Here is a 22,259-nt window from a genome sequence, read left to right as displayed (position 1 = left end):
GTGTTGTGTTGAACGATGTCTGTTTCAGGGCTCGTTATCTCTCCCGAATCGAATTCGGCTTCTGTAAGACCCGGGAATTCGCCAACTCGCAAATGAGGAACAGATCGCGGCAATATATATACACCAATAAACTACACACCGGAGCGATTGCTGAATTGTTTGCAATTTCGGCTGCGTTTTTTTGTTCCTTCTCATCCTTCTTTTCGTCTTCTCTTTTTGCTGATGCTGATTCGGTTTCGGTTTGGCGCTCCAGAAGAAGCAAACCATGCCGAGTGAACGGAAATGGACGAACTGGGCCGAGCAGTGCTGCTCTCGTAGCGAGTCTTTGGAGGGAAACCGGGAGACCGACCCATCCACTAGATTCGATAAGCCCTTTCTGCCGTAACAGAAATGTACCCTCAAGCGTGGTGGTGTATACCCTCGCCTGTCTTGCATGTGCCTCGCTTTCTTCTTCGTCCTTTTGCCACACAGACATACAAGAGCCAAACGTTCACACGGTTGAATGCGTCTTCGGCTGTCACGTAGTTCACCGTGCTTGGCAAACATGCCGCTGCAGCGTTGGTGGTGGCTTCCCGAGTGTCTTTATTTGATTTTGACGTGTTTCTTGCGATCCGGAAGATATGAACACCTGAATCGAATGAACTCTACATGTTACTGTTGAGACTGGTGTGGGGGTTAGGGGGGCTTTTTTTGCACACGAACCAAAAAAGAAGGGCAACCGGAACATGTGTTAAGAAAAATACAACCACCCAGCCGTATGCAGGAAGGGTTTGCTTTTTTTTGCTCGTCTTTTGGTTGTGTGTGTGTGTGGAGAGAAACGATAATCCATGACAGACGATGATTGATTATCAGTATGTGCTCTGAGGTCGGAAACTCGCCCCAGTCCTTGGACTGCGATTTTGTATCCCGAAGAATTGAAGAAGTAGAGCTGGGTTGGAAGTCCCTAATTTGATGTATGCTTTGTTGTGCGGATGCCTCCAGAATCGTTCCTCAGTATCCCCAGTAGACGGGGAGGTAGCTCTCTGGTAGCGAAATCACATCACAGAATTACTACACCCGCTGAAAAACAAGAATACTAATGAGCTTTCCTGTGCTGTACGGCTACGGCGCGAGCCTGGGATTAGTAAGGGCGCCCTAACCCCATTCCCTTGCTCTGTCTTTGATTGGCCGTATCCTTTGGGCAGGCCAGTTTCGCAAGGTCCCAACTTTGGTTTTGGAGCTGGAGAGTTGTGCCTGTAAAACAATAACCCGTACGGACGGAAGTTGTGCGCCGTTCGTGCGATTTCGGGTGTCAATTCATGTCTAGTTGGATCACAGTTGTGAACAGAGCCGGACCGGACGGCCACGGTGTTTCCCGTGTCCAATGTAAACCAAACCCCAACGGTGTATACGGTTCGCAACAACGCAGAATGCGTCGGTCTAGGTTGCTTGGGTTGCTGTGTTTTAGTTGATAAGTGGATTAGTTGCAGATTAGTGAACTATTGATTGTACGATAGATGGGTGTGTGTGTGTATGTGCGTGAGAGACAGAGAGAGTTATCAAGCATGAACCGAGCAAGTGAGAGCAAGACGGAGAGAGCGAGAGAGCGAACGAGCAGGCGATTGAAAGCGCGTACATATATACGGACGGACCACTTGTTTGACTCTGATTGGGCAGATAGGCTGAGTGGATTCAATTGGCTTAGACCTTACACACCACGGGTTGTACGGTTCACGGCAGCACAGGTTGGACAGCGTGGACAGCGGTAAAACCGTTTTCAAATAAAATTGGATGCAGTAAAAACATTAGAACTCGGCCAGCTGGACACGGGCGTAATGGGCTCAATGCACCTGCCAGTACCTATCATCCTGGACGAGTCCTGTGCGATACGGTAAAGCAGATTGTGCCTTCTTTGCGTATTGCATAACTTTTAGCCACTTTTTATCGAAGCCGAGTTCGTACATTCTGGTTAAGTATGTCTGGTAGAGAGCTTTCGTGCGAGAGGGTTTAGCTATTCGCATTACTGAACTACCTTTCCGAATAATGGTTTTATAGCTCTTCTTACTTATTTTTTCTGGACTCTAGAGTCTTTGTTCAACAAGACCTCGAGGCAGTTTGTACTGCTTCTAGTTTCATAGATTTGAGGGATGGAGTCCTCAGGAGAAGAAAAACTACATCGTTTAGCTGGATACCCAATGCTGTCATCTCAGACATTGCTACACATTGGTTTGCTGCGAGCAGATAAAAATTACAACATTTATGAAACATCAATAGCTGAGGCAGACAACATCTACTTCTCCCCGCACATGGATCAGTCGTGCAAAACCATTAAAATATTTATCCAGCTAGTAAGTTTATCATGCTCCAGCATCTTTCACGCCACCGAGGTTTTCGATACGAAATTCGCGTCTCCATCGTCGATGTGCTTCATCCACACCCACACACATACACACACACTCATCTTCCCATCCTACTTCACATCACACTGATTTCGAAGCATCGAAGCACAATTTGTTTGCTTTTCCTATTTCCTGTTTCGAGACACGAGAGCATATTTCGTTTTCTTTCCGAGTTTAGTGCTCTAATGTGTGTGTGTGTTCGTCGGTTCGTCGCTACGTTCGAAGATGACGTATGAAGGTCTAAGGCAGTGGTCAGTGATGGAAATATTGGAGAGCTGCTTTTTTTTTCCTTCGCTTCACTTTGGAAAGAAAAATACACGCAAGACCCGTCATAATACAGCCGTAGTCATCGTAAGAAAACGAACCCGAGCGAAGAAGAAGTTTGTCTTGCTTACAAAGAAGGCGAACGACATGACAGGAAGCTGTCAGTGGGACTGGCAAGGGGGAACTGGTCGTGGGGAGGGCGACGGCTGAAGAAAAGTTTGAATTTGATTTTACGTTGATTAGATTACCGCTCCATCATAGAACGGGCACACAGCTCTCACCCACATATATCTCGCACCGTACCCATGAAGATCTTGACATATAGGGTGTTAGTTTGCTTAGATTTGTGTACCGCCGATATTCGGAATGTTCGATGCCAGGCGACGAAAGGCGACAAGCGAGCGATGTGTATATAGATATATATGTATGCGACAAGCAGGCAAATAAAGTCATCAATATTCTTCCAATAGAGGAATAGGGTGCGAGATATAGAGAGCAATTGGAATAGTACGTGATTAATCGAAATTCAGTGTCTCAGGCGACCAAATTGCAGCAGAGATGGTGGAGGACGACTTTTGCCATACAATTTCATGGTACTTTAAACAACCTCTCAACCGTAAGCTTTAAAGACCCTATTTTTTCCTACAGTGTCTTGTAGTTTCCATTTTTGTCAGTAGACACTCGAAAAGGTGTTGGGCTCGCTTTAGCCACCTCAAAAGCATGTTTACATTCGTGCCAAGTGTGGATGCCTAGCCTACTAGTGTTTGTCTTGTACCCGCTGGTGGAGAAGGACCAAACGAAGTAGCACACAAAAAAAACGCACACAATCAGTCATGTTTTGACATGCGTTTGAAGTGGTAACGATTGACACACTTGCGTCCCTAAAGATATCTCCAATATACGGGGCTGAAGAAAAATTCCCTAGTGACAATGTTTATTTTCATAGTGCAACAGCGTGTGGTGTAGTTGAATTTTGTTTACGGATTTGGCCTGCGCACGAGAGAGAGAGCGAGGGAGATAAAATTGTAATGCGGATTGCATAATGTTAGGCAATTTGTGGTAGCTGTTTTTCATTCCGTCGTTGAGTGTTTGCCACTGTAACCAGTATTGGGTTTTTAAGCGCCTGGAAATATGTAACAATTTAAAAGAAATGCTACGTTTGAGGAGCACTCACAACTACTTCAAATCTTGTCTCGACATCTGAAAAAAAATTACACCAGAAAACTAAAAGCAAGCAAATTCTTAAAGCGCCCCTAAATGTATGCAATCCGCTAATGCAACAAACTCCTATTCAGCCGCATTTCGGCCTGTTGCTTTCGTTTACCGACTGGCTTCCCATCACGAAATGAAAGCACAAACACAAAATCAACAGTACCCTCAATTCATCACCAGCTGTCACAGAGCGTTAGCCTCCTGCCAACGGAAAAGCAGCCAGTCATCGGCAAACCAAGTCACGGAAATGTGAAACTAATACTGCACCGATTAAACGCTGGGTAGCGCCACAACGCACACGCTTAAAATCTCTGACACCCTGTAGATAAATTCCAATTGTGAGAAGAATTCGTGGGGATGGGAAGGCTTCAAAAAACAACAACAGCAAAGGAAAAAACTGACTGAGAGTCGACTGTAACCAAAGCGGGGTTGGAACAGAGGGCGCGCGCTGTTCGCAGAGAAGCGTGGAGGTCGATCGAGAACTAAAATGCACCTTTCGAAAGCCTTTCCAGCTGGGGTTGGGTAGATTGAATAACCCGAACCCGGCCGTGATATATACCGCACACGGCGCAAATGGTGTGTATGGGTCGGCAGGCGGCATTCCTGGCGCGAGCGGCAGTTTGTTTATGACGATTGACAGGACGCTGTCATGGGTGCGGTTATGCAAAGTAGGGCGCGGAAGGGATGGGGAGTGCGCGCAGAGCTATCGGACATATTCCCTGCTGCGTTTGCTATGGTTGCCAGGGTTGATGGTGGTGGGTGGTTTGGGTGGGGTGGGTCAGGGCCCTGACAGGCGTAAGGAACGAGAAAAATGGGCAAAAAAATGTGGACATTAGTTTTCAAAACAAAGCGAGAAAGAACACAAAACGCAAACGACGCAACAACAACACGAAACAAAAAAAAGGGAAAATGCAAGTATACCAGGAACTAAACACGCGCAGCAAGCAACCGGTAGTGGCTTTATGGCTTTGTGCTCTTTGTTGTTGTTGTTTTTGTTTTCGTCTTCCGCCCTTCTTACTTCGCCATCCTCCCCTTACTGTCACTTACACACTTTGGAGCCAGGAATTGCGTTTTTTGTTCCTCCCTATCGAGCGTTGCGTTTTTTCGGTTCTTCCGAGGTTCCCGCTTTGGCTGTGTGCTTTTTTTTGGTCTGTCTCTCGCGCGCTGAACAGACGATTTGTAAGCTGTGGTCAGCCGAGTTTTTCCTATGGTCACAATTCACCCGAGCTGATGTGGAGCATTAACCATCCCATCGCAACTATCCACATCAACCGAGAAGTCAACGGTGTTGCAGCCCTGGGATTTTTCGGTTTTTTTTTGCTGCTGACTGTACCTTCCGATTCCGGGGACACACAACTGCAACCTCAAATTTTATGTCCATCCCCGACAACTCCCTGGCACACGCACAATGCACACCCACACACAGCCACCATTTCGTTTCGTGGTGAAGATAAGCACCAATTTGCATGTGGTGCACGGTCGAGACTAGGGCGAAATTATCGTTATTTCATGTATCTATGCAATGGAGTTTAAAGGATTTGTTGCTGCACACGGACCCGGGTGGACACCGGCGATTCGCGAATTCGAAACTGGAGCCCCCAGCCCGTTAGCGGTTCCGTGCCCTCCCCGGCACTCCCGGGTGATGGGTTGGCACGGGTGGTCAGCGGTGCTGAATGCACATTTTACATCGAGCGTAAATAGAAATTTAATCATACAATTTTCATCACCGCTCGGTCGCCCACGCATCAGGTAACTTGTTGGATGTTTTCTCGCAATTGTTTTATGACAAACCGTGGTTTTTGTTTTAATAGCCCAAAAAAAAAACCGTCACCTAATGCCTGCTGTCCTGGCCCACCCAAGTTGTCTCATATTTGCCAGCACGCAGTATAAAATGTACTATTCAGTTTTGCGCAATGTAATCGTACACCAACGCATTACGGTGGCAAATCTGGGTTTTGGGCGAAAGGGAAGAGATTTCAGGGGAATTATTTTGTACACCGCACAGCAGCACCCCCAGCAGTAGCACCGGTGTCCCAAATTTATTGTTTTAAAACGATTCGCAAATGCAGCAGCTTTGAAGTTTTCGTCGGTCTGTTTGTCAACTGTGCTTGCTGGAAACTATTACAGATGCTTTCCGGGAGTCAACCGTACGGAAAATTATGGAGAAAGAGAGAGAGAGAGAAAGGGAGAAATACATTAATTTTAAAGCCACAGATGAAGTCCCGGGCGAAACTATGCGACATCAAAAGGGGTGGTTTTAAAATCAAGGCCATGTTGTGATATTGGACCAGCGTCACGTGTGGCACGGTGCTGGTGGATGAAAAATTCTCAGAGTCGTCCCTAGTACCGGGCCCAAGCCTGTTTCCCTTTTCAAGCGTGGCATTAAAGAGGACGATTCGAGATTCGGAGGTGTGAACTTTGCGGATCATCTGCTATAATTCTATGCTGTAATGGGAAATCTGGAGTTAAGGCAGATGTAAATATGGCGTCAACTTCGGAATAAATACAGAGCACATTAATCGGAGCAATCCATTCGTCGTGACTCGAAGGTGGAAAGCTTTGGAGATTATCTGCTATAAGTTAATCCAGTTCCTGACAAACGCTAATTACACTACATATCATTAGGTAGAGGCTCTGCTATTTAGCGGAAGCTTATCAAAGCATGGAGTAAACGATGCGCTACCTCTGGTTGTGGGTGACCGCACGTATGGAGGCGTCCAACAATTATACATGTTCTTTTGTCACATGTCAACAGCGAGAGCAACACAGATATTGAGATACAAGCGTAGATGCAGTCTTAAGATTTTATTTCACTCTAAACACCAGTCGTGATGGGCCTCTTTATGTCTTTGGACCTTGGAACATAAATCTCCAGAGCATGGACGGAGTCCAAAACTGCTGAAGGCTGAGATGAGATTAGGTGTATGCATGTATGTCCGTAAGGATATTGGAGAAGTCGCGTCACAATGATAAGCTCAATGGTAGATAACACACTAACGTTGCAAGCTATCAAATTAGCGCAACTTGAACATCTTATCTCCATCAAGTGCACCTGAGCCAAATTCTCCAGCAACGGGGTCAAGTTCGGGCCGAGATCTCTAGAGATTTTAATCCCAACAACAAATAAGTAGAAGGCACTGTAAGAGGGAATTACAAGTGAGGAAACTTGTTGCTCAATGTTGGATCAATTCTGGAGCTAAATTGTAGTCGTTTTGTACAGCTTTATCCACGTTCGGAACGGTTCTGCTCGCGGTATGTCTATGTCCGAGTGAGTTGTTATTCTCGCTAGACTCCTAACGGATATCCTGTCCACTAAAATCGTTTTAGATAACCCACACGAACAGATGAGGCGTGATATGACGACTAAATGTGAAAAACGCAGATATCCGAGAAACTCCCAACGAAATATTGGATCGCACTAAACAATGGCACTAAAACCATGCACCATTTTAACGATTTTTCCGATGGCAAGTGATGGCTTTTCGTGCGAAAAACCTCACTCCTACAGTTTAGCGGGAAAGTGTTATTTAATTTTATTTTACCGCGCTACAAAACTAGCAACACATGTACGGTTGCCTAACTTGAGGCGCTCACCGACCGAACGCGCTACAAATCAATGTGCAAAATTTAATTATTCTGCTTTGCCAGCTGATGGTCATCAGCCAGTGGTACGGCTCAGTGAACCGTTCATTGTCAAACCGATTGAAATATGTTTGCGCGCGTGTGTGTGGATGAGTTTATTTAATTTCGTTATTTCTTTTTGTTGTTGTTGTTGTTTTGTATTTGTGTTTGTTACATATATTTTGTTCAAATCGAAGTGTTCAAGTCCAATCATCGCCATCATCATCCGGTTGGGAGTTGTCTTTTATAATTTGGATTCTTCATTTAGTTTCCAGTCGCCTTTCGAAGGCCCACCATCGATCGATGGGAAAAGTAAACGTTTATATAGATTATTATTTTTGTTGTGTGTGTATGTGTTGGGTTCTATTGGTTCTTTTTTTACCCACTTTTCCTGCCAGCCAGCCAGCCGAGCTTGCTCTCTAATTTAATCACTCCCAAAAAGCAAACGGAACAGACTCACGGCGGGTGTTGGTTCAAGTAAAACATGAGGAAACACTGTTTCCGCCGCGCCCCAGCTCCCTCAACCCCCCCCCCCCCCCTACCTCGCTTCTCTACCGTCTTTACCCTCAGAGTGGTAGTATTAGTAGTAGGCGTCCTATAGTGTGCTGTTCGATAATCGGTGGGTCGCAAAATCGCAAACGGCGAAAGATGGCGAGACAGAGACGACAGAAAAGATGGTTCGGTAACGTTAATTCATATATTGATTTGTTTGCACATTTACTACATAAAAGATCTTGGTGATTTATTTTTCGTTTACTCATTTCATTATGAAAGCGGGAAAAATACCCTACCCATGTTTCGAGGTAGAGAAGGATCATGAAGGGATGAAGGTGGAGGATCGGTTTTGGATGTTGAAGGATAACCAATCGCAAAAACCCGGGGCGCACTCCAAACTTGCCAGGGTTGCCAGTGAATTTGAATAAGAAGGATAATGTTTGTCATGGGCGGAACAAGAAGCAGAAGACGGCGAGGAAGATGATGATGATGTATTTTTTTTGGTATTTACTGCCGTTTGGTTAAGCTTCACACTCATACACACAAACACACACTCACGTACACATTCTATTTTACGCGCTTTTACTTCACCAAAACGCTCTTGAGAAGAAACGGTTTTCAAGAAAAGAAATGAAGCTTCTTGTAGAAAAAAGAACGCTCTTTTTGATTAAATCGAACGTTCCGAGTGTAGCAGTAATGCTCTAATTGCAGATAGGAAATACGAAAAAAAAACACACACACTCACACACCGCGCCCACCATGTGTTTGTGGTCGATTTGCATTTGAAGAAAGGCAAAATAGTGCAAATATTTGTACCCATTTGCGCACCCGTCTATGTGTGTGTGTGTGTGTGAGAGAGAGAAAAACGTGACGTACATTGCTTTTTTTGGGCGATTTTGGAAGAAAAATGTAACATTCGGTGCTTTGCATACAATTACCCGCAAACCGTTAAGCGTCCGAATGTATGCACGAGCAACGGTGAAAGGCAAAACAAGGCGATTTTTTGTTGTTGTTTCCCCAAACCAATTTTCGCCGAAAGTGAAACCGAGCAAATTCGGGTAGAATAAAAAAACACACACACACACACGTTAATCATGCACCGCGAGCCTTTGTCTAGTGCTATGCTGCACCTTCAGCAAAGGTAAGCGCCGGAATGTATGCAACAGAATGTGAGGAAAATATTTTACTTTATTTTGTTATACGGTACGATGCACCGGACCCCGGACCACGGTGTCCGCCCGGTTGCGTACATTCGGAGGAAAACATTTTATCATTTAATTACTGATAGCTACGATCACCCCCACGCACAAACACACACACACACACGGATATACGCATATCAGCAGCCCAATCAAACGCGTATTACATTACCGAATGGTTAATAAATTGTAAAACACTGCAATCCTGAACTAGTGTACAGTGCAGTGACGCATATTGTAATGAACGGAGTTCTGATATAAAGGGAGGGAGAGTGTGTGTGTGAGAGAGAGGGAAGACGAAAAAAACATAACGACAAAAAAGCAGTAAAACCATACCACTGTCATTAAATAGAAAATCGAATGTTCCGGATTGCAATTATTATACCCACACGTTCGTGGGAACTGCACTGTCCTCGGGTCTCCGCTAGCCCTGTCACATCGGAAGCACCTCCCTGTAAGCATGCTCCCTCGTCGAATCGATTTATGTTTTGCGAACTTACCGCAATAGCAGCCAATCAAAATACGACAATCGGATATTTATTATTTTACGTTTTGCTCTCCTATCTCGGTTATCTTTTTTTCGTCTTATTTTCGCCTGTTCTGGGTTATGGATTCCTCTTATAATAAAACACTAAATTAACAAATATTTTCACACGAAAGAATTATACAGTACGTAGAAGTCAATCTGGGACCGCCACCTGCACAAAACGGTGCAAATAGCTTCATTCAATCAGGGCCCACTTCCTGCAACAATTTCCCGATAAAGTGTGCGCGTTAAGTGATAAGCCTTATTTAAAACAGGGAAATATTGCAGCTTATTTTTGCGAGGAATAAAAAAGAACAAACGATTGCTACGCTTATCTGCAGTGTAGGTGCTTTTCGTTGTTAAAATGGTGGAAAATTTGTTCTCCAATCACTCCCTTATCAAACGATCATGCGTGGGGTGAAGATTAAACCTTTTTTGTTGTTGTTCATGCTTTTGGTTTTCAAATAAGCTTTATGCATTTTAGATTAAAAATCATTCATGTGGTACGGTTTCGGTTTCACTGGATAGCACTGCGTATAATCTTCCGACACCGTACAATTCACCAATGTTTGATTGGAACGTTTCCATGGATTGCAAATCTATTTTTCAAACTATTAATGCATTCGTTTTAAAAGTCGTTATAAGCACGATTCCATTAAGATTGAAAGGCTGGCGTAAATCAGGATCACACTTCGGGGTAAATCTTTAGTAAAGTTCAATGTAATCCATTACCTTGTAAAGAATAATCAGATGCTCGGGGTCTATCCACTGCTTCGGAGTAAATTCGGAATGAATTCCAGAGTTCATTGTTACAAAGGGTGTTGTACCAAGGATCCTTGTGTCGCAATTCGAAACGCATCTTTAGCGCCATGATGAGGCGCTGGGACAACACATCTGTGCTGTTATCGAAGCCGACTATTGGCTTGAAGAGTCTCAAGACAATTATTAAACCAAGATGGTCACTTATGCCTCTTCTTCAGAAGATGGCTCAGAGACCGGGCCAGACCTACTCTTCAGACTATCTCATCAGCCCTCAGTAATAGCAGAGAGTCTTGAGGTCTTCTACAGTCAGCTCTAAGTGATCTATAGCTAAGGAACATTCTAGGAGTAACTGCTTAGGAGTCTCCTGCTGCTAAGGAGTAAGTAGCTTAGGTATCAAGATGCTTTGGACGCTATCATGTCTTCTAGCAAGTGTTCTCCTCTTCATTGGTCATGCCAGCCATATATCAAGTTAGAATAATGGGAGACTCTACGGACGAGATTCACAACCACCACTAACGCCTCGACTACCAGACCGCCTGTGTATCCATGCCAAATAACAAGCAACAAGTGATTTTGATTATTGATATACTTAAAACCATGGAAATTTTGCTAGGATGCGAAGACTTCCCCACAAGGTGAATAGATATTGGACGCCTATTGGACAAAATATGGTTTGAAACGTCAAGCCCATTTACCAATGGCCCACCTTGACTTCCAGGCACTGCGCATATAGTACGCATCGTTTCAAAACTATATCATCGTCCTACATATGGCATTGATGGTACTGCTGCCGCTGGTGCTACTGGCCCAGATATATGCAATCGTGAATATAAACCCCCAAAAACTCATGCATATTTTAAAGCGCAACGAAGCGCATCTAGCAAACAGCAGCTTTTTTCATGTGCGTAAGGCATTGTTTTTTTCTTTTCGGTACTTTATCTGCTGGAGATAGAGCTGCCGATGTGTACCACAGTTTTCAAGGTTAGCTGTAATGGAATAAAACGGCACACCTGCCACAACAAACAGACGCACACAAACACACACCAGTTACAGTCACACACTTGCGTCCATCCCTTCGTTTTCTTGGATTGCGTTACCGTTGCAAAACCATAAAAGTGGTGGCCTGGAAGCTTGAATGTTTTCAAAACATCATCATCATCATCGGGTCGGGCGGTTCGTCGGTGTCCATCGGTTGAAATGCCTCCGCATTATTCGTTCCGCCCTCGTCGTTCCGCATCCGTTGGTTTTTGAACGGGGGCATGGATTTTAGGATGTAAAATGCGAAATGATACCATTTTTCACCGAAAAGCTCCCTGCGAAACCTAGGGTGAGCGGGAGCGCATGTGAAAGGAAGCGTGGACCAATAAAAGCAAACAATTGTGTGTTCGTGTATGCCCTGGGAACGAAGGTAAGCTTCCTTTCCCCTGTGCTGTGCTGATTGTAAAATGGTTATGCGTTTTGCAGTGTGTGTGCGTGTATTGCATACATTCGAGCGCTTGTTCCCTTCCCGTGATGTGCGTTGTGTCGTCGTGTGTATGTGGCGTTACCTTGAAATCTATTTGTCGGGATCCCTGAACAAAGCCAGATTAATGTGTTGCGAATGTTTCCAATCGGCAAAACAACTTCAGTCGCGGTGCGATGCGCCGGGTAGGAATGCAGGCGCGCTTCGGGCGAAGCCGTTATTAGCGCGAACGCCACGAACCCCTAAGTCTAGCTCATTATAATATGTTTTCTTTGTCGGATGCTTCCTGCCATCTGGCTGTCTGTCTGTCTGACTGCATGATAAATGATTAATAATGATTCCAGCAAGAGCGGCGCAATGCGCTAACAATGCCATTCCCGTTGCGATTCCAGCGAACGAGCACCTGAGCTGCACTAGATCTTGCCCCGAACCTCTAGGCAATGTTTTGCGCGGGGAAAGCAAAAGAAAGCAGATAAATACGGTGTTTTTTTCACCCAGCAAATGACTCTCCTTCATCAGCATCGACCGGTTCTGATAAATGATTTCTCAAATGAGCCGATTGCGATACCGGATGCTTCACAACGCCCTGCCTGCCGGTCGCGTATATTGCTTCCGCTTCCGTTACCATGGGAACGATTTTTCAACGAGCATTAAAAATAGCGATGCCTGCCTCCCGATGCTCGAAAAGCACGGCCGCCACGACGCAATGCGAGATCACGGGGTTTTGGAATAGGTTTGTGATAGGAAAGCAATTATAAACACTTGAGCTAATTGACGCATTTCCCCGATGTTGCCGAGTGATGAGTGCCGGCACTTGAAGCATTCGCACTAACTCGCGGATTGGGGAAAACGCGATTTGCCACGTTTTTCTTGCGGGAATGATTGTGGGGGGGGGGGGGGGGGGGTAGGGAGCAGGAGGATGAGGAGGAGGAGAAGGGAGAGGCTACCATAGAGCACAACGCTGTGTAGAGAGTACAACAGGTAAGTAAAGGATTTTATACAAATGATACACGAAATATTTGATTGGAGGTTGAGAGCTAATTGTAAGCGAGCGTGGGCATACACACACACATTATTCGGTGTTGGTCGAGTGATTTTCGGAAGCGAAATAGATTTTGGTAACGTGAGCGCTTAATGCGTTCCCTTTACTACTATGTAGTGCTATTCGGAATGGCTTGTTTCGTCCGTAACATACAGATTAATTGTATTGTAATGCACCGTTTTGCATACATTTAGGCGTATAATTGTACTGCAATTTGCGGCACAAAATGTGCCAATTTGAGGAAATAAAACGAAACACCCACTAAATGAATTCAATTTGCGCCACTATCTTGACAAAACAAGCAGTATTGTGTTGCATTCTCACATCCAGTACGTCCGGGAAGACTGTGAAGGGGTTTTGTTGATTGATTGGCAGAAGGAAACTAAATCCGGGGGCTTATTATAAATATACTAAAGGTGGGGACAAAAACCCCTTGTTCCGGCGTTTTTCACCGTGAACGGGGTGTTTCGTACTTTTCATTTTGACGCAGGTACAAGACACTCGATCGACAGGTGATCGATGTTAATTGCATCCAAAGCCATCACTTTGCAGCAAGTCGTCGTCGTACCATTGCGTACAAGGAAAGGGCGTTAATTACACTGACGGGTGTGTGAGTGTGTGTATTTGTGTGTGTGCGCACAGATACGAATACGTACACGTCTCCTGCTTCTTCTGCTTTGGATATTGGAATTTTCGATTTGTATATAATTAGCCTCCTTTTGCAATAACGTTTTGTACGAACCGTGTGCGATAGAGAGAAAGAGAGAGGAGAGAGTGTGCGAAACATTCAAGGTTTCACCGAACTCGGGATGCAATTTTGTCTCGCACGCATTACCTTCCTGCCTGCTTAAATTGCTCTAAATTAGCGGAAAAGTTTCATTTTCTTTGTTTGGCAGATGGCCGAGGGAGTTAATTTTGGTTTCACCGCCCACGGCAAAAAATAAGAGCAAACCCGTTGGGTGAGAGTGTTGAAAAAGAAAACATTTCACCCATCGGCTCCATTCGGACAGTTGCAGATGGAAATAGGATGCGCACACGCGAGAGAGACCATAGTTTCCCTCATCAAAACGACACCTCTCACCTCAGCAAGTTCTTGAGGTGTGGATGAGTTTTTGGTGCCGATTTAGTGCCTGCAAACCTAACCTCAAAAACCCCAACTTTAACGTATCAACACCTGCAGTAGCTCAGCATCCTCATCATGTAGCGTTGTCCTTTCTTGAGGCATTCTGACACGGCCGTTCTAAAGTCGGCGGGTCTAACAAAAAGAAACCCTCGGTGGACGGCCATACATGTGAGGAAATAGAAAAAATCCCCCCACCCGGACAGACATCCAGGCTAGCCAAATGGGGTGTCCCTGCTCGAGGCGCTCTAGAGCTGAAGAACAAGTGTACAAGTTTGTACGCTCTTTGTAGTTTATTGTGGCGTCCCTGCTCAACTCGCAACACCTTGAACGGATGATGAAGTTTGCGATGACGAGGACTCACCGAGCACTGGACAGCAGCCATTGATGGTGGTGCTGGTAGTGTGTTGGTGGTAAACATAATGGTTCATTCTTTGTAGCAGAAATCGTTGTCCGGAACCCACCTGCACACAAATACACACACGTGTATACCACGATTGATTGCATGGTAGTTGTGTTGCCTCCGGGGAAAGGAAGGCATCGCACATCACTCACCTGTAAGAAGAAAGGAGCAAAATAGGAAGGTTAAGGTTAGGCGTGTAATTGATATTGCGAATCGAGTTAATAAAGCACGGTTGATTAAATATAAACTATCCCCCACTGCTGCTGCCAGCTGCACAAGCTGCATCGTTCAAAAATTCCATGAAGTGCTTCTTAAGGCCCCCGAAGGTTTCTCTCTCTCGCTCTCTACGGACGCTATCCGGGGTTTAATCACAGATCCGGAACTGGAATCACCAACCGACAGCCCCGACCCCTCGGATTCCCAGGAAGCCCTGGGCAACTCCCTCGATGTTTGTGTGTGTGTGTGTGTGTGAGTGTGTGGATGTTTGTTTGTGTGTGTTTAACCTAGCCGACTATAAAACCACAAATAAACGTGATAAATTAAGACAGCAACTGAGTCAAGCTCGTCCATATCCCGGGTGTGTTGAAGGTCCCTGCCGGGGTTTTAATAGGGGAACGATAGTAAACCATCAAACGAGGTTGCTGGTAGTGTGAGGCAACGAAAGGACTCGGTGCTGCTATCTTGGAAGAGTCCTGACCAATAATGGGTTTCCTTGTTCCTTCTGCACCAATATGTCTTATTTTGCACACAAAGTTCTGCTCCTAATTAAACCGAGGCGGGAACTCTGCCTGCCACCAACTGTTCCTACCGGGCCTCCCAAGAGTAAATCGCTATTCGAATTCAAGCACACACACACACACACACACACACACACATACACACATATAGGCGCACCAATATCGGGGCCAAGCTGGATGCAGTTTGTGCGTACCGTACTCCCAAAGGAGCAAGCGACTCATTGACAGGGGTTGTTCAATTGTTCCTCATACACTCACTGCGTGTTTTAAAGCGTTTACTGCAATCAAGCGCAACATTAAACTCAACTTTAAGCTGAGACAAAACGTCTTGTTGCCCATCCAGCAAAGGCTAACTAAGGGGTTGCAAGGCGCAATCAAAATGGCGCACCAAATTCCAACCCTCAAAAAAGCCCATTGCGTGTGGCAGCTATGTGTGGCTGCACTGCGCTGCATTCGACGCCACAAACAACAACGACAAAACATCTGCTGGACCGTCGCGTTCCATTGCAGGCAGGTTAGTTCCCGAGTGTGTGTGTATGTGTGTGTGTGTGTGTGTGTGTGTGTGTGTGTGTGTGTGTGTGTGTGTGTGTGTGTGTGTGTGAGAGAAAGTTTTTTACCCGCAATGGCGTCCAGGGCGTCGAGTGAGTGAAGCTGGTGCGTAGTCTCCTGGCGACGATTTGTCACAAATCGCGCCGTTTTGCGTTTGTGACGCTTTGGGTACGCGAACACGCAATGCGGATTCCACGGTCGCACTCCACTCTTGGATATCAGGCCGATATCACGTATGCCGCACTCAAACACACCAACCTGACCCGTTTGGTGACGTTACTGGCCAGCTGCAAAGCACCCGAAACGTCATCTTCTACATTACTGAGCAGTGGGCGGTCTCGCCAATGAGAAGTGATGGAAGTGGGAGATGTTTTTTAACGCTCTGATCCCGCCAAGCACACCTCTCCAACAACGTACCATCAATTAAATCTTTGAAATATTGAATTCCCTGATCAAGAATTGCGAGGACCCATTATCTCCACTATCCTCGCAAGTTTAGTGTCACAAACCGTTTTTTTTAATCCCCCCCAACGTTGGGTGCTCGCTCACTTCGCATGGAGTTGGGATAAAAATGCGAACCCCACTTTGTGTGACACCCGTAACGAGTGCTGGCCAGAGTTAGCTTCTTCTCCCCTTTGGTTGATCACCGGTTGATTTATTAATCTCGCGAGGTTAAGGTAGCCACTCGAACAACGATACTACCTCTTATTGCCAAAGACCCACACACTTCCTCCTCCTTCGCCTCTAACAGCTGCCCACATGATTTTGATGCCACCTTATTGCACATCGGCCTCCCCCACCCTCCCCTCCAACCCCTTTTACTTCGATAACGCGTTGCATCCCATCCGTTTACGCTGCAAAGTCGGAAATGTAATGCCACTTCGAAACCTGACAGTGCACTTGGAAATGGACGGTAAAAGTGCATTTTATTACAGTACCCGGCTAACCGGAGAGAACAGGGATCGCGGTAACTGGGGTTCCGATAGATGGATAGATCTCTTATATATATTTATGTACGGAAGAAAAAAAAGGCGTAAAGGGCGAAAGAAGCGGGTGCAGTGCATCATCTCAGATAAGCTCACCGTTTCGACAGACACTTTTATGTGCACCACCGGGAGTGCACAACCTCTTCCGGTGTTTTACTGTTCAACAGAAGCAAGAAGGAAGGAAGAAAAACCACCTCGATCCCAGGACACTAGAACAGGAAATAAACCATTTGTCTCGGAGGATTCATTCGGCAGAAAGGGCGTGTATACACACGTTTCCAGGGGAGTTTTAAATATTTGTTCACTATCCCTCTTGTGTCAGTTTTTTTTGTTCCTGTTCTCTTGTCCTCTCCCCACCCCCACCCTCTCTCTCTCTCTCTCTTTCTCTCTCTTTCTCTCTCTCTCTTTCTCTCTCTTTATCCCTCTCAAGTGAAACGATACTTGACACGATGTACACGACTCTGTTATACGGCCTGTTTTATTTACCGTACACGGAAACTACTTGTTTATCTTATTAGAGGCACTGCATATTTTCCAAACGTACTATTTGTGCTTTGTGTGCGAACGTTGAAGAGAGAGCAACAAAAAAAGGCTTAGAGATACAAGAACTTTATTAATTCATCAACTCAACCGTGTGCCCTTCAAAAACTCTCGCCCCCACACACACGTGGGAGCGTCATAACATGTTGTCGGTACGGATAAGTTACAGCCTCATAGTCCTCGCAGGCCCAGAATCAACAGCATTGCATTCAAGATGAAATAGACCACAGAGTGTGTGTGTGTATGCGTGTGTGTGCCCGAGGTTTAGTTCGGTGTACATCAGTCTGTAAACTGCTGCGCACCATCTATTCGAAGTAATGCTGAAGTGCTTATTAAACAGCGCACAAGGAAGCATCTCTCAGTGGTGTGTGTGTTTTTTTCCTTCGCTCGCTGTTGTTTGTTGCTTTAATTCTCGCTACTAGCACTGATTACGGTTTGATTTGGTTTTGATTGCATCGATGGGGGTATGGGTTTTGCGGCAGGGGAATGAGGGAGCGGAGAGGGAAGGTGGTTGGCTGGGCTATCCCCTGGAGCCCGGGGACAAGTAAAAACTGAATAGTTTATGCGAAAACTAATTAACACGTAATTATCTCAATGCCTTATTCGATCGCCGGTTCGCACCCGGGATCGGTCTCGTTCACCACGGCAAAAACAACGGATGGGAAAGCTGTTTAACAGAAAACTTACCCTATGCCACCTATATCTATATCCCGGGCAAACTACCACAGCACACACAGTGCAGCCGTGTCCTGTGGGGGTGGTGGTGTCCTTGTCTTTCGCTTCCATACCGGGTGATTTCATTTCCATCGAATCGGTACCCTTTTTGCGCACAAAGGACGGGCAGGTATTTCAATATCCGGGGGTGAGTTTTTCCTTGCCACCGGTTTGCAGCTTTGGTCAAGGGTAAGGTTCCGGACCGACGCGTGGGAGTGTTCGCCTTTCGCATGGAAAATAATTGCGAGCCACGAAGCACCATCGACGGTAAACATGCGTTTGGTGGAAATGCATTTGGCACGATTAAAGAAGCCACACTAGTGCTGGTTTTAGAATTGGGTGTTGGGTGCATACCTTTTTTTTTTTTTGGTGAGGGCTTGCTGATTCTGGAGCAGTCGGTAATTAAAAATAAATAATACAATGGAAAAATAAAAGTGCGTTCATACATTGATTCCTCTCCCCCTGTTTTGCTTGTAAAATTCGATTGAATGGTGCGCCCAATGCAAAGAGATATTAACAACATTTGTGGAATGCATACAACAAAGGAATCCTTTCAACAGCATTACAGCGGCTTTTGTAATGCATATTGCATCACTTCCGGCGATTTGCTTTGAAGCTAATTAATCCCCTTCTGTATGTGTGTGTGAGTTTTTTTTTTAATTTTGTTTTTTGTTGTAGTGCAAAACGTTTGTGGTATCTTTGGTTTGAACACTAAAATGTTTTGGACTGCTTCTGTAAAAAAAGGCTTTTGATCGAAGTGTAGTTTAAAACACCAGTATTCCACAGTTTGACAATAGAAATACCATTTTTCATTTTTGATTGGTTGCTCAAGGCACACAGTTTTTGTTTGGAGAATAAACAAAATTGTAGGTGGAATTATTGGATAAAGCTGAATCACTACGTCCAGGTGGTATAAATTTTTTTTATCTAACTGTTTTTTTTTTGTTCATTTCTTTGCATACATTTCTAGTGCATCTGTACCATGAGCTTATCTAAATAAAGTAGCTTCAGAAATCGTTTGTTTTTTTTTTGGTTTAGCTTTCTAACTGCGAAAAAACGGGCTCAGATGACTTTAAAAACTTGCAATACTATCGCGCATTATCTTGAGGCTGTTATGGAAAAAATAAAGCAAATTTTCAAGAGAATTTAAACCTTTGCAAAGCAAATTATCTAAACCAAGCGACAATTATATAATTAGCTGTTTTTTTTTTTTCAAATTTCAGAGTTACAACGCATGGGACTAAAGGTAGGCGATTTTTGGAGAAATTCAACAGGTAAGAATTTTCAAGACCATTATCAAGACTTTTATTAAGAGAACGCATTTCATTTCTACGCTGCCCTTCTTTTGTGAATAAATTTTAAAATTGAAGTAAAAAATATCATGGATGGAGGCGCCCAGTACTTCACACGAATTCACGAAGAGAAAATAATTACCGATGGGGGCGCCCAGTGCTTCACCGTAAATCAGACATAAAAAAAATAGTTACGGATGGAGGCGCCCAGTGCTTCATGAAAGCTTGGCTATAGGGTCTATGACGACTTGAGCCCGTTTGGTTTTCTGCATGCCTTTTGACGCTTTTCGGCTGAAAACCGGTGAGTTCTGCTTACAAACTGACAGGTAAAACTAGTCACCGTTGAAAGTAATAGATTCTCTTCAAAGCTAAATACTAACTTTTGTTTTTGAGTTGATGATTCCACATTCTACAACTTTTTGAGGGGTTTGCTGCAGGAATGATAGATAAGAGATTGAAGTAAAACTGTACCACCACAATTGAGTACATTTGATCTGAAAATTGAGATTTTTCTTACTTACTTATAAATACTTCTTAATTATTTATAAAATTTTGCAAATATTGCCTACGGAAAGGGTGTTTGGAAATCTTAAATGAAAATCTGTAGGATCTAAACGCACAATATGTTAAGTAGTTCACTGGAGTGATGCAGATTGCATAACATCCGGCTATTCTCACGAACAACTGATAGAGGTTTGATTTTTATTTTTAAATAAATGCAAATTGTTAAATTGATCTTGCTATACGAATATAATACAAAAAAGTTATCCAATTTTTCTCATGATGTAACGGGTTTTGTGATTTCATAAATTCACGCGATTCACCCACAAACTAATAGCAGTTTGATATTCTTTCAAAATTTCAACTACATATTAATACTTTTTTTCCTTCCTGTCCAAGTTACGAAAACTGTTTGCATCAAATGTTTTAACGTGTCTCTGTTTTCGCGCAACAGCTTCAAAATGGCCGAGACCTTGAAAAGGAAACATATGCATCGAATTCTGTTATTGTTTTGAGTGTGATATCTGTTTTTTCTGGAGGTGTTTGCGAGTGTTTTTTTTTACAAAACAATTAATGCGTTATTTCAAGGTAACCCAATTCGAGCAATACGCAGAAACAAACCAAACAACCGGAGGGAACAAACAAGACCAGCAGTAGTAGCAGCAACAGCAGCAACAACCAAAAAAAAATCCGCTCCTCTAACGTTCGTGTTATTTTTATGTGTTTCCAATCAGAGCAGAAATGGGTTTCGTTTTTCTTTTTCCTTAACCTTTTTTTTTGCTATATGTTTCACCCACATTTCCCTTTTTCTTTTTTTCATTTTTCGCTTGGCTGTTGTGTCGTTTTTGGGGAGGTTTTAGTGGTACAGAATCTTACTTTCTCTACCGAAAGCCATCAGCGCTGTACGAGAATCTATTTAGGTATCTGATGCTCACACACACACACACACCACTAACTGATACACACGCACACCACCACCCAAGCGGACGCGCGTACATACACACGCATATGCATATACACGCATACGACGACGACCAGCAAGGGGACGATCGCCGCTAGTGCGCAACAGCGAGTTGACAAATTAATAGAAAATTGCTCATAAATAAAAACTGCTCGAGTGAAGTTCCGTTCCCTTTTTCCCAACCGCTCACCTAAATGAAATAAGGGATGCTTGAGAAGGGATACGTGCGAGGGGTGGGGAGAAGGGGTGCGGGGGGTAGCAGAATTGGTTTCCATGTTTCGTCACGAGTCCACGGTCCAAAGGGCATGGGCTGAACGTCGCAACCGTTGCCAACGGGGGTGAAAACATCCATCACCCATCGGAAGCCCTGCGGAAGGTGAAAGAAAGGAGGGTGGAGGAAGAGGGTTGAGGTTTACACCAACCAGGGGAAAAAAAAACACCACCACCACACACATAGAAGCAAAAGAAGAAGATGGGAGGATACGACGATAGTCGTCCACCGGGAAGGTTGATCGTATTTGGAATCGTTTAACAAGGCAAACGACGTTGACGATGTTTTGATGGAGTACCGGGCCGGGGTTTTTCGAGATCACCATATGGGCACGAGTGCGCGAGTGCCGCTCTTAACCAAAAACCCAATTTTCTAGCGAACTGCACACGGTGGAAGATTGGAAAACGCAAAATTGGAAAATTTAACTCCAAACGGTACACACGGTGGTGGAAGTTTTGGGGATGAGGTAAATGGGGGTGCGAGGAGAGGTAAGGGGGTGCTTAGGGTGTGAAAAATAAAATCGGCTGTGGTACAGTAATGATGATGTGGAGACCCTCCACCGTGTCGAGTGCCAAAAGCACCCAGCATTAGGCTCCGGTTCGTTGAATACTCATCAAGAATTATTATTTCTTTAAATATACGCACATTTCTGCGTATGCATGCGTTCACACACGCACACGCGAAAAGGGAGGAGAGTACGTTTGTGAAGGTACTTGGCAGCGCGATAAAAGAAGAGGAAAAAGGGAAAAAAGTTTATGGCGAACAGATTTATTCTCTCAAACGGAAGTAGAACGGGGGTACGAATTTATAACACCCCCCCCCCCCCTCCCCCTCAATTAAGGGTGTAAAATTATTCACAGATTAAGGTACGTAGGATCGTTTCGTTTTTGTTTTGATTTTTGAATGAGAAAAAGGGGTCATGCACTGAAGGAAATTTGAAAAGAAGAAATTAAAAAAAAAAACTGGCAAAACAAAAACAATGAAAATGAAATTAACACAGGGTTTCTCAGGTCAACTCAACCACTCAACATAAAGAATTGAGTTGGCATTTGACGTATTTAAAAGCTTGAAACAGGTTCGGATTGTATGAAAGATTTGAACCTATTGTTTTATGCTGTTCAGAGATAGTGTCAAGTCATACAGGCGGTTTGGTTTTAGTTTTAATCCAATTTAATCTAGAGAATTTAATTAATTTTACTCGTTGTACTTCAGACAAAGGATGCC

The 22,259-nt window shown here is 44.4% G+C and overlaps 2 protein-coding genes across 23 annotated transcripts in view; one reads left to right on the top strand and one right to left on the bottom strand.

Moving 5' to 3' along the window:
• Nucleotides 1–22,259, top strand: part of LOC118502616 (prolyl 4-hydroxylase subunit alpha-1-like) — an 87,144-nt gene that overhangs the window by 38,612 nt on the left and 26,273 nt on the right. For both annotated transcript variants that reach the window (XM_036035020.1, XM_036035010.1), the window contains exon 2: nucleotides 19,234–19,284. The gene's annotated coding sequence lies outside the window, so the exon portion shown is untranslated. The remainder of the gene's footprint in view (nucleotides 1–19,233; nucleotides 19,285–22,259) is intronic.
• The window catches only part of LOC118502505 (disintegrin and metalloproteinase domain-containing protein unc-71), a 100,212-nt gene that overhangs the window by 66,936 nt on the left and 11,017 nt on the right, over nucleotides 1–22,259 (bottom strand). The window lies entirely within an intron of this gene.

The sequence above is a fragment of the Anopheles stephensi genome, chromosome X (genome assembly GCF_013141755.1).
Source record: "Anopheles stephensi strain Indian chromosome X, UCI_ANSTEP_V1.0, whole genome shotgun sequence".
NCBI classification, from domain to species: Eukaryota; Metazoa; Arthropoda; class Insecta; order Diptera; family Culicidae; genus Anopheles; species Anopheles stephensi.
Note: the sequence above shows the minus strand (reverse complement) of the source record. Positions and strands in the feature narration are given on the sequence as shown.